This window comes from Cricetulus griseus (genome assembly GCF_003668045.3).
Source record: "Cricetulus griseus strain 17A/GY chromosome 1 unlocalized genomic scaffold, alternate assembly CriGri-PICRH-1.0 chr1_1, whole genome shotgun sequence".
Lineage (NCBI taxonomy): Eukaryota > Metazoa > Chordata > Mammalia > Rodentia > Cricetidae > Cricetulus > Cricetulus griseus.
Genome location: NW_023276807.1, coordinates 155,082,880 through 155,098,521, shown reverse-complemented (window position 1 = coordinate 155,098,521; position 15,642 = coordinate 155,082,880). Strand labels below are relative to the sequence as shown.

General features: G+C 34.5%; 1 protein-coding gene across 1 annotated transcript in view; it reads left to right on the top strand.

Moving 5' to 3' along the window:
- Ankrd17 (ankyrin repeat domain 17) overlaps window positions 1-15,642 on the top strand; it is a 136,235-nt gene that overhangs the window by 33,332 nt on the left and 87,261 nt on the right.

Genomic DNA, 15,642 nt, shown 5'->3' with positions numbered 1-15,642 from the left:
ACTGACTTTGTTTATTTGCCCTCTTATCTGTGCGTTTATACTAGAAAATATACCTACTGCTAGCTACTATAGATTTGTGGAATGGTTTTCATTTGTAGTATCAAGCAAACTTATGAACCTTTTGTATTAGTGTAGGTTTTGCAATGATGAAATAGGCAAACAACTACCTTAGTATTACAAAGGTAATTTATTTGGCGGGGGTGCATTTCATGCCAGGTCTTGTGTAGTGTTTTGAGTCTACCACTATGCTTTGTGTGCACTGTTCAAGAAGGCTTCTGAACCTATCTCCTAAAAGTAATTTTGACCTCACAATACTTCTGGAGGAGAGGTAGATAACCTGCTTCTCAGAGGGTAGATCCCAGTGATCACACTCCTGTCTATCACCCAGCCATTAATAGGAACAAAAACTAGAATTTAGATTTTAGACTTAAGTAACCTTGATTCTAATGTATTGCTTTATTATTTTACTGAATTTATTAAGTAACCACATACTCCAAACTTCTAATCTGTTTGGACAGTCCCTTCTGGATCAGTGTGCCCTCAGTTACTGTATAGCCAAATTTAGTAAGTGGGTGAAAATGGGTGGTTTGAATATGAGTCTGGTCTTCATCACATTCTTAGAAGTGAGGAGTTTGGGGGGCTCTAGTGAAGTAGTAAGAGGATAAACTACAAATATATAGGAAATGAGTTGTTTTCTTTTAAGAATTTCTAATTGATTTATTATGTATATGTTTGAGTACCTTCATGTATGTGTGTACACTGTGTATGCCTGATGTCCATGGAGTTCCTGAAGAGGATGTCGGGTCCCTAGGAACTGTAGTTTCAGGTAGTTCTGAGATATTCTGTGGGTGTGGGGAACTGAATCCAGGTCCTCTAGAGTAGCAAATTCTCTGAACTGCTGAGCTGTAACTCCAGCATCTGTACTGCTAGAGATACTTAAAGTCTGGGATGATTTGTAAGTTGTGATTGTTTGATCACACATTCTGGGAAGTGAAAGCGACACATGGGGATGGTGATGGTGCACACTTGTAATCCCAGCACTTGGGAGGCAGAGGCAGGCTCATCTCTTCGTTAGAGGCCAGCCTGATTTACAGAGTGAGTTCCAGGACAGCCAAGTCTACACAGAAACACTGTCTATGGGTGGGGTGGCGGGGAGAGAACGGGCATTTTCACATTTGAACAATTTTCACCTTGAAGGCTGTAGATTTCTTTCCATCCTTCTGACACAGACACTTCTTTGGCTTTCATTCAATTAAGTGTTTTTTTTTTTTTTTTCTCAGAGACTATTTAGTTTATATATTTATAAAGGTGAAAAGTAAGTTTAAGCAAAATGGTTTGCAAAATAACATTGTGGTAAGCATATTTGCTACCAAGTCTAAATACCAGAATTGAGCTTTCCAGAACCACATGGTGAAAGGAGAGAATCAGTTTCTGCATCTTGTCCTCAGACCTCCATATTTGTCTGGTGGTTATGTGTACATGCTCACAAATAAATAAGTAAATAAATATAAAAATTTTTCAGATAATATGTGCTGTTATTCATTAAAAAACTAAGCTGGGGGGTGGAAAGTGCTTGTTGCACAAGCCTGAGTGCCTGAGTTTGAATCTTTAACACCCAAGTAAAGTAAGTGGGCAGGGTGGCATGGATGGTCCTATGATCCCAGCACTGAAAGGTAGAAATATCAGGATCCTGCGGCTCACTGCTGTCTGACCCTGGACCTACTCTGGGAAGCAGGTGAAGATGATATTCTCTCATGCAAAAAAAAGGTGTGTGTGTGTGTGTGTGTGTGTGTGTGTGTGTGTGTGTGTGTGTGTGTTGGGGTGTGACAAAGCAAAACTTCCAAATTCAACTTGGCATATGCACAATATGTTCTTAGACACAACTCCCCAGTCTGATTGTGTTTACATATTACCTTGCCTAATAATAGTGCCCCAGTTGTCAGCTTGCTACTGCCTTAAAGTCCAACTTTGAGCTTATCTTCCATTGGAGTTTTCTCTGTCTAGCCGTCCTTTCATGCATTTTCTTCTACCTCTTCTATTCTGAAAAGGTAACGAGAGACTGTACATTTAAGGTATGTTGTGTTATGTCTTTGATTAAATGGCAGTTTTTTAAATAAAGGGCCTTGGCTCTCCTTAAATTTAAAAAATAGTTTACGTATACTTAACGTGTATTTATATGTTTATATAAAACATTATTATAAGAACATTGTTATATTTGTATTATATAATTAGATCAAAAAGAATTTGAAATAGTTTATGGAGCATATAATCCATAAAAATTAAAAACAAAACCAAAATTAGTGAGTTGAGACCAAGGGTAAGGGCCCAATACAGAAGTATATATGTGCAATAAGCACATTTCAAGTTAACTGACAATTAGTTTTAAATGTTGGACTTGATGAACTTTGACGTGTATAGTCACTTCATAGCTTCTTGGTATATGAAACAATCTGGTGAGCTCTTATTTCCTCCAGATCTGAGGAAACACTTTGCTGTTGGCCATAATATAATGAAATAGGCTGCACTTAGTTAGCTTCATTTTGTTCCTATAAAGTATTTCTAAAGGTCTACTAACAAAGTGGATTTGGGTAAAAAAAAATAATAATAATAATTAAGCACTCAGTTTTCTAGTATTCTGACTTGTTCCAGGCTAACATTTAGAATATGTTGAGTAGAGGCTGCAAACTAGTGCCTTTGTGGTGAGCTTTTGGTCCTTTCACTGAACACAGTCTTCACACTTAATGCATTTTCTTGAACTTTCCTTGGCACTGGTCTGCAGTCTTCACTACTAACACCTTGAAAATAGTTTGTTAAAATTGTTAAATAAAAATATCTTATGTGTTTAATGTTATAGATTCTAATTCATTAAGGAATTTAAAAGGCATGTGTATGTTTATTTTGTGTGTATTGTGTGTACATATGTGTGTGGTGTGGGAGCTCACATGTACCATTGTGCACATGTAGAGGCCAGAGGACAACTTGCAGGAGGAGTTGGTTTTGTTCTTCCATTGCATTATGACTCAGATCTTCAGGTTTCATAGCAGGTGTCTTTATCTACTAAGCTATCCTCTGGTTCGATGATTATTATTTTCTAATTGTTTGTTGCTTCTTGGTGTATAAGAACACCAGATTTTCCCTTTGTAACTTCTAAGGTAGCTAAATGTCACTTCTTTTGCTCTTTTTTTTTTTTTTAATTTGTATGTTTCTTTTAGCCTGTTTCTTTTAGCCTGGATTGTTCGTTTAAATCTATTTTTCTGAAATCCTATTTTTTGTGCACGTGATCATATAAACAGTGTTGGCTTCTCTCTCCCTGCCCATCTTTATATCTTCTGATTTTTTTTTAGTGTTTACTGCACTAAGATATTGAGTAAAATGCTGAGTAGGATTTCTGGCTACTACTGTCTTTCACCAATAAATATATTTATTACCTGTAAGTTTTCCTTGATTTTTTTTTTCAATCTTATTGTTTTAGTCATAGGTTGTTAGGAGTTTTTACCCTAGAAGGTTATTGAATTTTGCCTGCTTTTATATGAATATTTTTCATATCTTTTGTGTATTGAGATTTGCCTTCTTTGTTACTCTGTGGTCTGTGTTGACTTTGGGATTTTACCCATCTTTGTGTTCTTGAGATAAGCTTGACTTGATAATAATAGTGTATGAATCGTTTGATGTGGGTAGATTTTGTTTACCTGTAAAGGACTCTTCCTCACAAGGTATATTGGTTTTTAATTCCTTTTAGTACTACTAGCTTCTTTTTGTATGATGGGAAATACGTCCTCCTTTTCTGCTCTCTGAAAGTTTGAATTCATAGTGAAACCATCTGCACTCATGGTTTTGTTTGTAAGAAAGTTTAAAAGTCCCATTTCCTTAGTAGATAGAGAGCTGTTTGGAATTTGTGTCAGCTCTTGTGATTTTGCGTTTCAGTCTTAACATAATTGATAGTTGCTCATAATGTTCCTGTACTTTAGATGTTGATATAGTGTTTGTGTCTTTCTTCTGCCTCTGCTTCCCTGATATTGGGATAAGAAGCTCATTTGCTGTCATGCTTAGCTTTCTTTTTTACATAGGTGTTGGGGGTTTGAACTTAGGGCCTCAAGATTGCATAGCTTTCTGCTACTACTCCCTACCCTTTCCACTTCTGATACTGGCAATTTGTTGTATTTTCTCTGAGTTTCCCATTGAGTGCCATAGCATATTACTAATCTTGTTTCATCTTGTATATTATAGATTTCTGCTAATCATTTCCTCAGTTCCTCTTTAATTTGGTTTTATTTTCTAGTTCCTTTATGTGGAAGCCTAGTTTATTAGCCTTCCTATTAAAACAAGCTATACATTTTCTTCTATGGGCTGCTTTAGGTATATACCACATATATATGTAATTACACATTTTTTGTTTATCAGTTTTCAGATCTCATGATGTCATCTTTGATTCACTTTGTCTTGCTTAGTTGATTTCAGTATAAAATTAGCTCTTAAACCTAATATTTGGGCATTTGTTCCCTCCTGTCCTATATAATGTCGTGTTTATATACTGTTTTGGGGAGAATTGAGACTATGCTTATCAGATCATTTTTGGTAAGCTGGTCAAATGGAAAACTTTTGTAGGGAGGGTTGTATGAGCTTTTAAAGTTGATTATTACATTTCTGTATATGCTAGGTTATCATGGGCTTCCATTTTAATTGTATGTGACCAAAATATACTTGGATTTCATTTTATTTAAGTGTGGACCATTGTATGGACCATTTTGGTGAATGTTTCATGGACATAATATTGTTAGTGTATTCCACAAATGTCAGGTAGATTGTAAGCTAATAATGTTTAAGTCTTTTACATATTTAAGGATTTTTTAGTCTGTCACTAAGAGACATGTTGAAATTTTCAATTACAACTGTATAGAAGTCTTTTCTTTTTCTGTTAACTTTTGCTTCATGTATTTTGGAGGTCTGCTCTGAAATATCTGCATACTTGGTACCATAATGTTTTCTTGTCAAAATGATTCTTTTAGTGTTATGCCTCTTTTGAGTTTTGTTAATATTGTCTGAAGGATACTTTGTTAATAGTTCTCCCATGAGGGATTCTCATGTCTAGTATCTTATCCATTAGTTTCACTGTGTCTTCCTATGCATTTAAAGTATATTTCTTAGGAGTAGCCTGCCATGTAGATAACTCTTGCTTTCTTCTTTTTAAATCACTCTGTATCTTTTCATGGTTATTTAGTTCCTCTCCATTTTATGTGATTACAATAGTTTTGTTTTCTATCATCTTGTTTTCTGTTTGTTCCATTTGTCATTTCTCCTTCATTTTGTTTCTTTTATTGTTCTTTCCTTGTTCTCTCAGGAAACGGTTCTGTGTTTTTAAAGGCTAGAAAGAGAATTTGTGTCATATTTTCTTTATCTATTCTCCTACCTATCATTGCTTAGTTTGCAGAGGAAGGAGTAAAATTAAAATCTCTTTCAAACACAGAAAGTACAGATTTAATTCTCTGGAGTGGGATTGGTAAATCATGGTAATTCTGTTTTTAGTATTTTGAGGAACGTCAGTACTTATTATTCATGATCATGGCTTTCATTTACATTTCTAATAGCATATCAGTGTTCCCTATTCTACACATTCTTGCAAACTTGTCACTGCTCTTAATTTTTGTTGTAAAATACCATTTTACTAATGTTGTGCTTACTGGCTTCAGATTCACAGTACTCCTGCCTCCCAAGTTGGGTTTCCAATTCACCTTTCCAGCCCCTACATCACAATGTGCATTATCTTGTCTGGCTTAGTTGTTTGAATAATTGTCATAGTAACAAGTATAAGGTAATCTCATGGTTTTAAGTCACACCTCTTACTGTGTGTGTGGGGGGGACGGGGGATGGGGAAGGACAGGAGGTGGTAGTATTAACTTTCCGTCTCCCTGTGTATCCTGTTGGCCGTCTGTTTTCTTAAAAAAAAAAAAAAAGTATGGCAGAATGTCTAGATGTTTTTCATTCAAGATACTATTTTAGTCTTCATATAATAATCTTTATAGTTTTCCTTTAGGTATCCATTGATTTTGATCCTGACCTTAATGTTACTATCATTGTTTTCCTTAAGTTCAAGTTATGTCGCAGAATGATTAAATTTGAATTTCTTGAGGGTATGGTGGTCCAGGTAACAGTAATTTAAAAAAAAAAACAAAAAAAAAAAACAATGAGGAAAGTCAGTCACAGTGTTGCTCACCTCTGGTATTGTGGACAAAGTTGATTTAAAACTATTTCACCCCAAACCCAAGGCGGGGAAAATGTTTCTTTCCTAAATTATTGGAAGTAGAAATTTTAACTAGATGGTGCCTTGAAAAAACAAACAAACAAAAAAACCTTGAGAAACAGTACTCCATGATCTGTCAAAGTAGACATTTTTCAGTATTTAAAGAATTCAAAGTATTTCTTATTTCATTTTGTAATTGAAATCCAATTTGAGCCAGGCGGTGTTGGCGGGCACCTTTAATCCCAGCACTTGGGAGGCAGAGGCAGGGGCAGGTGGATCTCTGTGAGTTTGAGACCAGCCTGATTAGTTCCAGGACAGCCTCCAAAGCCACAGAGAAGCCCTGTCTCGAAAAACAAACAAACAAAAAACCAACAAACAACAATAAAACCAAATCCAATTTTTCCCTAAACAGTGCAGTTATAGACTAAAATGCTTCAATATTTCATTTTCAAACATCCCTGTAAAATATAATTCTCATAGAATGTTTGTTTAATAATAATACAAATAAATCACTGTTAACATGAACAATTAATATTTAATGTTTTCTAGAAGACAGTAAATTGATGGAAATTTTTATTGCAATAATAGAACCCTACATGAAGAAGTTGTTTTTCTGTTACTAGAAAAAAATAAAATACAAGAGACCTGGAAATGCCTTACAATCTCTAACTAAAGGCCTTGTCAACGTTAAGTGTCTTTAGTGAGATTATGGTTGTTCAACAAACTGCTTTCTAGGTTTCCTGTATTGTTTGTGGCTTGAACAACAGCAAGAAGTTAGCCGAAGTTCTTTCTTTAATGAAGTTTATATTTTGTTTGGCAGGACTGACAATATGCAGCTAGATAAGTGAATACCACTTAATATATTAGTAGTATTAGTTTGTATAATTTACTGTTCAGTCAACTACTGGAAACCTAAAGTTTGAGCAAACTGAACAAATGGGAGGGTTGTTCATAGGAACTTAGTGGCAGATTAAACAGATACTTGAATGTTGAGATGATCATAGTGAGTTATAAAGATGCTGGGGGAAGCCCCTACAGTTGATATTTTGAAGGGGAGGGGATTGAAAGGTAGACATAATTAATGGTAAATTCTATGATGTAATCGGGAGGAGGAACTTGACTTGTGCCTTTCTGGAATCCTCTCCTCCCCCATCCCTTCTCTCAGATTCTACACATGCAGTGCACTTTCACGAAGAATCGCGCGCGCATGCGAGACACACACACACACACACACACACACACACACACACACACACACACCCACCCACCCACCCACCCACCCTGTGTTTTGGATACATCTGGAGCCTCTCTGATCAATAATGTGTAGGGAGGTATTTCATGCTTAACATAAGATTGTCATTTATTCCCATGTGTTCTGGGAGGTACATTGTTGATTTATGCAGGATACCTCTGTTCAAATTCCTTTTTTGTTGTTGTTTTAAATTATACATTGTAATTAACTTAGAAACAAGTGTGTTTCCATAAGATGTTTTGTACATCTATGTAATTCAGCTCATATGACTTTCCTGTCTCCATATCCAAATCTCAGTGCCTAGATTTCTGTAAATAGTATTCAACCACATATTAGGAGTATAAACTGCTGCATTAACATAATTTGCTTTCCTTTTGTCTATCATAGGACCTCCAGTAACTTAGATCTGTGCTCTAATTATTTCAGAGTTACTCAGTTTACTGTAGTTGGCAGGAAGTTGGCTTAATTATATATAAATATATATAATTTTGTTTTGTTTTTTGAGACAGGGTTTCTCTGTGTATCTTTGGAGCCTATCCTGGCACTCACTCTGGAGACCAGGATGGCCTCGAACTCACAGAGATCAGTCTGCTTCTGCCTCCAGAGTGCTGGTATTAAAGGCGTGTGCCACCAACGCCTGGCAAAATTAAATGTATATTTTAAGTGTAAGAAATGAATGGTAATACTTGAAGTTAAGTTCCATTTTATGTGTGATGTTGTGATGTACTGTGGTAGAAATGGAAATCAGTATGATGATAAGCCTGCCCCAACAACTGGATTTCTTAGTTAATACCCATGTACATATTAAGCTGAACATTATGTTTAGGTCACCTAAGAGGATTCTTTTGATAATATAAGTGGTCATTATTAATCTTTGTATTTTGAGCTATTCTGATGTTACTTTGCTTAGGACAGTTGGAAAATACTCCTGTTTTTAGGATGAAGGCTGAACTTTGTAAACACTTAGCGGCTCAAACTTTGAATGCCTGCTGCTACTTGTCTGTCAGCATAATACATTAACTTCACTGGAAAAACTAAGACAGCACCACTTGCATTAATGAAATTTTTAAGCATGGATGTTCATTATTTTAATACCATCTTTCTAATCTAGGAAAAATACTTTAAGAATTACTGTATATAATAAATGCTGTATAAAGTAAGATTAAGTTAGTTCAGCAGTTAAAGGCACTCAACTTGGAGACAGGAGTTTGATATCTGGAAATAAAGGTGGAAGGAAGGAACCAATTCTACAAATGTTTTTTTTTTTTAAACCGCTTATGTCCTGTATATTCTCTCTCTCTCTCTCTCTCTCTCTCTCTCTCTCTCTCTCTCTCTCTCTCTCTCTCGCACGCACACACACTTTTTTCAAGTAAGGAAAAACAAACTTGAATTACTGATACTTTGCAAAGTATAGTACACTTCCCAAGGCCCTGGTGGCTCCCATCTTTAATCCTAGCACGTGGAAGCATTGACAGGCAGAAGCCAGCTTGGTATTTACATAGGGAGAGAGCTCTATGGCAGGCAAAGCTACATAGTGAGATCCTGTCTCATAGCACACTGTTGCAATTTCTAGGTCTTATGTTAATAATTTAAATGTCTTTTTTTATTAGGTTATGCGAAAAAATTGGCAAATGAATAGCACAAAACTTTTAGTTATAGAAAGCTATTAGTATTTCAGTCATGTGAAATGGTTCTTGAGGAACGTACTAAACATACAAGCCACCATATTCATTATTTAAAATATGTATTTTATAATCTAAAAGAACTATTGAAATGTCTGTTTTATAAAGTAAAGAAATATTGTCCGTCTTGTGTTTTATGAAATAATTTTATTCAAATTCTCCAGTTGTTACTACTTTTAATATTAGTTGCCTGTTTGATTTATTTTTATTTTATGTATATGAGTATTTTGCCTCCTGTAAGTGCAGTATCCACAGAGACCAAAAGAGGGCATTGGATTCCCCCAGAACTGTAGTATCAGACTGTTGGTGTGGGTTCTGGGGACTGAACATATTCTCTTCCAGTACAGCAAGAGCTTATAACTGCTGTCTCTCTACAGCTCCTAAAATTACCTTTTTAGGTCATCTGGCACAGTTTCCAGAGCTTACCTAACTATGATTTAAGATTTTCCAGGCAAAGCACTTTCAAATAGGTATAATCTTGCATTTCCAGCCACAAATCTATATTTTTGTAAGTGTAAGGTATTTGGGGTTTTCCATTTTCTGACCACTACAGTAAAGTCACTGTATAGTTTAAAATTTAATATTTAAGAGGTTCACAGTGCTAGTAATAAAACTGGCGATCACTATTTCTAGGAGTAATTTTTTTGATGTCTTTTGAGACGGGTTCTTACTATGTATCCCTGGCTGACCTAAAACTCCCAGTGTAGTCCAGGCTGGCCTTGAACTTAACAGATCTTCCTGCCTCTACAGGCTGGAATCGGTGTCATGTGTTACCATACCTACCTCAGGAATATATTTTTATTAATTTTATTCAATTTAGTTCCTTAACTTTTTTCCCTGCTTTTTTTTTTTTTTGATCTTTTCATAAACCACATGTATTGTTTTTGATGAATGTATCTTCTCTAAACAAAGGAAACGTGGGTGATTGTCACTCTCCTGAGGATGAGAATGAGTACTACTTCATGTTTGGGTGTTTGTCATACAGTTTAAAAAACTAATCTGAACCAAAAAGTACAGTTTAGGATTTCTCATTCTAATTGTGTCTAAATTGATGCCAACATAAATATTCAAAAGCCTTACCATAAAAGTGGCTAATTGCTTTTTTGGTTTTAATACTTTGAAATTGAATAAATACCCAAGAAAGCATAGTGTATATATTTTTCAGCATGGCATTAAATACATGGGTTTATGTATATTTAGATTCATATATAGGACATGGCACAAACATAAGAGAAAATGAGGAATTTGGACTTTAACAAAATTAAAAGCCTTTTCTTCAGAAGCTACTGAGAAAATACCTAAAAGAGAACCTACCAGTTAAAAAATATATGACAAACTGTCTGTCTGGTACAGGGCTTGGCCTCAGAATATTCAGAATTCCTACAAGTTCGTAATGAAAAAAAAAAATCCAAAGTTTGACAAATGAATAGGGAATGTAGTGATTTAGTTTTTTTTAACCACCTCGAGAATAGCTTTGAGTGAATGGAGTCTTAACAGTACTTGATTTGATACCAATGCTTCTTTCATTTAAAATTAATTAGGAGACTGGGTGTGGTGGCACATGCCTTTATTTCCAGCCATTGGGAGGCAGAGGTAGGAGGCTCTCTGTGCTTGGTCTTGAGCTCCAGTGCAGCCAGAACTGCATAGAGATACCCTTTCTCAAAATAATAATAATATTAATTAGGAAGCTCTATGTGGTGGTGCATATCTGTAACCCCAGCACTTGCAAGGTGATGGTTGAAGGATCGGGAGTTCAAGGCCATTAGTAGCTGTATACTGAGTCCAAGTCCAGCATGAACTACCTGAGACCCTATCTAAAACAAAAAAGCAATCAAACAGAAGTTACATTATGTACATGCTTTTAACTGAATTATATGTACCAGGAAGTTAAAAGTTAGTCTTATTTATTTCAAATAATGTAAGTTGTCCTACTAGCTATTGATATAGTTGCTAATATATAGAAATGGTTAGGTAATTCTTTATTGGGAGTCATGAGGTTGGAGATGATGGTGAGATGTCTCCGTGTAGCCCAATCTGGACTGAAACTAATAATTCCTGGATGCTAGAATCACAGGCATATTACTTCTGTTCTACTTTGAGTCTCTAGTGCCCAAACTCTAAAGAAGTTGGTTTTTCTTCCTTACTTGCTGAAACCACATAATAGAAAACTGCATGGTCATTTTTGTTTCTTTGTTTAAATGTTTTACTTATTGTTTTATGTGCAATAGTGTTATGCCTAAATGTATGTAAGTACATCACATGCATGTATTGTCCAGGGAGGCCAGAAGAAGGCATCAGATCCCCTGGAATTGGAATTAAAGATGATTGTGAGAGACCACATGGGTTCTGGGAACTGAACTGGGGGCCTCTGGAAGAGCAGTAAGTTCTTTTAACTGCTAGCCCTTAATTTATTATTAGGGTAAGTAGTATATAGGAAAGTATGGACAACTAAGAGGCAGGATTTCCTTTAAATATTATAATTAATGTCAAGACTGTATTCTGATGCAAGGAAATAGGGTTTCTGTTTTATTCAAGTGAGAGGAGACAATAAAATTGGAAGAAGCCATTACCATTTAGTTTGTGAAAGTAACTATTGCAGGCTAAAGAAATGAAGTGGTAGCAGGTACATTGTTGATTTTGAGGGTTGGAGGGATGAGCCTTGTGTATGCTTGGGTAAGTATCCTACCTCAGAGCTCCATCCATAGCACCTCTTAGTTCATTTTTAATTTATGTAACCACTATTGTATTGATGTATTTGAAGGTAATTTATAGTCTTTTGTTTCTGTAATGTTGATGCAGTAATGAACAACCATGTATGTGCATATATATAAATATTTTTTATAGATAAAATTCGTAGAAAGAAAAATTTAATTCTAGTTGTTTATTTTTTATATTCTACCATCCACTCCAAGTTTTAGATACTATTTGCCAGTGGTATAAAATTATACCTTATTTTAATTTGTACTAAACTGATTCCCAATAAGTTTTAGCATATTTACTGGAATATTATATTTCTGGTAAAATTATTCATAAAATTTTGTCCATTTTATTGTTAGTAAAATTTTTTAAATCTTACGATTCTCTTACTAGCTTATTCCTTATAATTTGTAATGTTTTTACCTACCCTATCACGTTTCTTATTTTGTGACATTTTTGTATTTATTTTTATGCTGTCAAAACTTTACCAGTTTTCTCATGTGTCTTTCTCAAAGAGCCTTCTTAGCAACAGTGTCGGAGCACTTTAGTTTCTTACATTTTCGTCTACAGTGGAGTTTTATTTATGTTTCTAATAGATTTTAATTCATCTGAATTTTCTTTTAATAATCATGGTAAGGGCCTAGTTAATTTTCCCAGCTTCATAATCATTTCTCCCAGAATAAATCATTGAGTGACAGTTCTTTTCTCCCACTAACATGAAAATCACCTTGCTCATGTTTTAAGTCCCCAATACATGTGCTCTGTATTCAGTCTCTGCAGTTTTGATTATCTTCATGTCATACTATATTTGACAACTGGTAGGGCACCCCTCCCCATTGTCTTTTTCCAAAAAATTTTTTGGGCAATTTTTGTGTATTTTCTCTTCCAGATGAACTTTAAAGTCAACATGTCAAGTTCCATTAAAAATCCCTTTGGGATTTTGATTGGAAGTGCATTGAATTTACAGATTAATTTGGGGAGAACTGACATCTTTACACTATTGAGTCTTCCCACCCAGGACCATGGTATGCCTCTCCATTTCTCTAGGTGTTCTTTATGTTCTACAGTACAGTTTAATAGATTTTTAAACATTTATTTTCATAGGTCTTACACACTTTTTTGTTAGGTATTTTCCTGAGTATCTTTAGCTTTTGTTGGAATAACATCTTTACAAACGTATTTTCTAATAAGCTATTGATTGCTGTTGTATAAGAAGGCTATTAATTTTTTTAAATTTTGGTCTTACCATTTATTTAGGTTTTGCTGATTCTACTAAACTTCTGGAAGAATAATTATGTTTTCTGTAAATTATGTTATTCCTGTTTTAGTAGTTATGTTTTACAGTATTTTGTTATGTTTTCTGGTCTAACTATTGGGTAGGTTTTTTGAACTGCTGCTGTTCTTTCTGATTTGAGTGTCTTGTTCTTGATTTAAATGGAATGTTTTTTTCATTTTGAGGTTATGTGTACTCTAGCTTTTTAATAATAAATAAAGCAAATTACTTTTCTGACTTAACAGGTACTTTTATGGCCGTGAGCATTTAGTTTATAAGAGGGTCTTATCATGTAGTCTCTGTCCCCTTAGTGCTCCTCCATGCCCAGCAATAGATATTTAACAATACAGGTTTGTTGAGATGAGTCATGTCTTTTCACCTGTAATATTTAATATGATGCATTATATGTTTACAGTTGTTGATCATAATTTAGTTTATTTTAAATAACTAAATTCAAGGATATATTTAGAGAGTTGCAGAAACTGTGCTATAAGTTACCACCACATGTCAGTTATTTGTATGGGCTACAAAAGATTCCTGTCTGTGTGGAGAAGCAAAACAATAAGCAAGTAGGTGAGAAGGTGGTGATTTCCAGTTGTGATTGTATAAGGTAGGAAACAAAGTTGGGTGGTATTGTAGGGAGCTGTGGAGAGCATCCCTTTTTTTAGTGTGATTTGAGAGCATGTAATCCCGCTAGTACCTAGAGAATGGAAGTACGGGAAGAAGCAGTCCACACACAAAGAAAACAAAGTCAGTACTTCGTGGAATTTCTTGTGTCTTCTTTGTTATAAATTCCCTTTTCTCTTTATACCACTGACATAATTTGCCAGTCTCTCTCTCTCTCTCTCTCTCTCTCTCTCTCTCTCTCTCTCTCTCTCTCTTTTAAACTTAAATGTTAGGTGTGTTTCATTTACTTTGGTGTGTATGCTTCTTGTCTAGGCTTGTTTGTAGGGCTTTTTAGGAGCTTGGCAGTTTTCTCATGTATTTTCTACTAGTAATGTAAAACAAGAAATGAAGAAATAGAGAAGATAAAAGTAATCTCAGTTTTGTTAAACTTCTTTCTTCTCCATTTCTTGTTTTACATTAATAGCCATGGTACATCTTGATTTGTAATTTAAAATTTTAAAAATCGGACATTTAAAATTCTGTTTTCTTTAAGGAAAAATGTGGTCAAATCCTATAGGAAATCATGTCCTTTTTTAGATTTTTATTATCTCTATTATTAGTGGGCTTTTTCTTTTTTAAAATTCAAGTAGATTATCATACTATTAATATTTAATATCTTTTTTCTTTATCCAAAACTTTGTATATGTAAATTATAAATTCATCTCTTTGAAGTCTGTTGTTTCTTTATTTTCTTCCCTAACTTATGGTCAGATGTTTTAATTTTAAAACTCCATTTTCTGTGCCATCTATTTTACATTAAATATTACAGTTTTATTTCTGAATCCTCTGTGTCATTGCAAAATGTGTATATCCATCATTTTCTCAGACAGGTGTATGGAAATTTTCTCACTTAGTTTGATTTTTTTTTAAGCTGCATATACTTTCACTGGGTTTGTTGTTGGATGTTCATGACTGAATCACCCTGGATGTGCCTGCTGTCATCTAGCATTACAAGATATTCTTTCTATTTAATTTTTTTTTCCTTTCCTTAGATTGTTTCCTAGCTGAATCTAATAACCTTTGATTGTGGCTGTCTGTTCCTCTTTTTTTCAACCCTTTTTCTTTAAACATTTTATATTATCTTAAATTGCAAGTGTGTGTGTGTGTGTGTGTGTGTGTGTGTGTGTGTGTGTGTGTGTGTGTGTAATTCTAGACCATAAAATACAGCTGTCTTATTTTAAACACGGTTAGTCTAATTTATCAAGTTTATAATTTAAAAAAAATTAATGTTAGATTATGTCAGTGGTTTTTACAAATGAACATCTTGTTGCTTAAAAGTAGAAGCCATGGCCAGGTGATGGTGGTTCATGCCTTTAATGGGGGAAAGGAGGCACACACATTCATGCAGATCTCTGTGAGTTTGAAGCCAGCCTGGTCTGCAAAGCAAGTTCCAGGACAGCTAGCCTGTTACACAGAGAAACCCAATCTCAAAAAACCAAAAGCAAACAAACAAAGAAATAAGAATAGATGCTATGTTTTGTGTATATTTTATCAAAAAGGCTGTGTTAATTCTATTACTGATCAATAGCATATTCTTAATATAGTAGATCTTAATAAATGTGTAACTCATTTATAACATAAATGGGTTTGAATGTAAACATACAGGACTAGATTAATATGATTTGTACCCTTACTTTTGAAATCTGAATTATTTTAGTCATGTTCACTTTCCTTTTGCTATCTTCTATCTCAATATAATGAGTCATACTAATCATTAACTTGTAAAAATAATTTTTAGTTTGAAATCTCCTGTCCCTTTAAAAAAAATATGTGGGTGTGTGTCTACAGAAAACTGGCGTCATTCTGGATTTTCTGGACCCGAAGTTATAGGTGG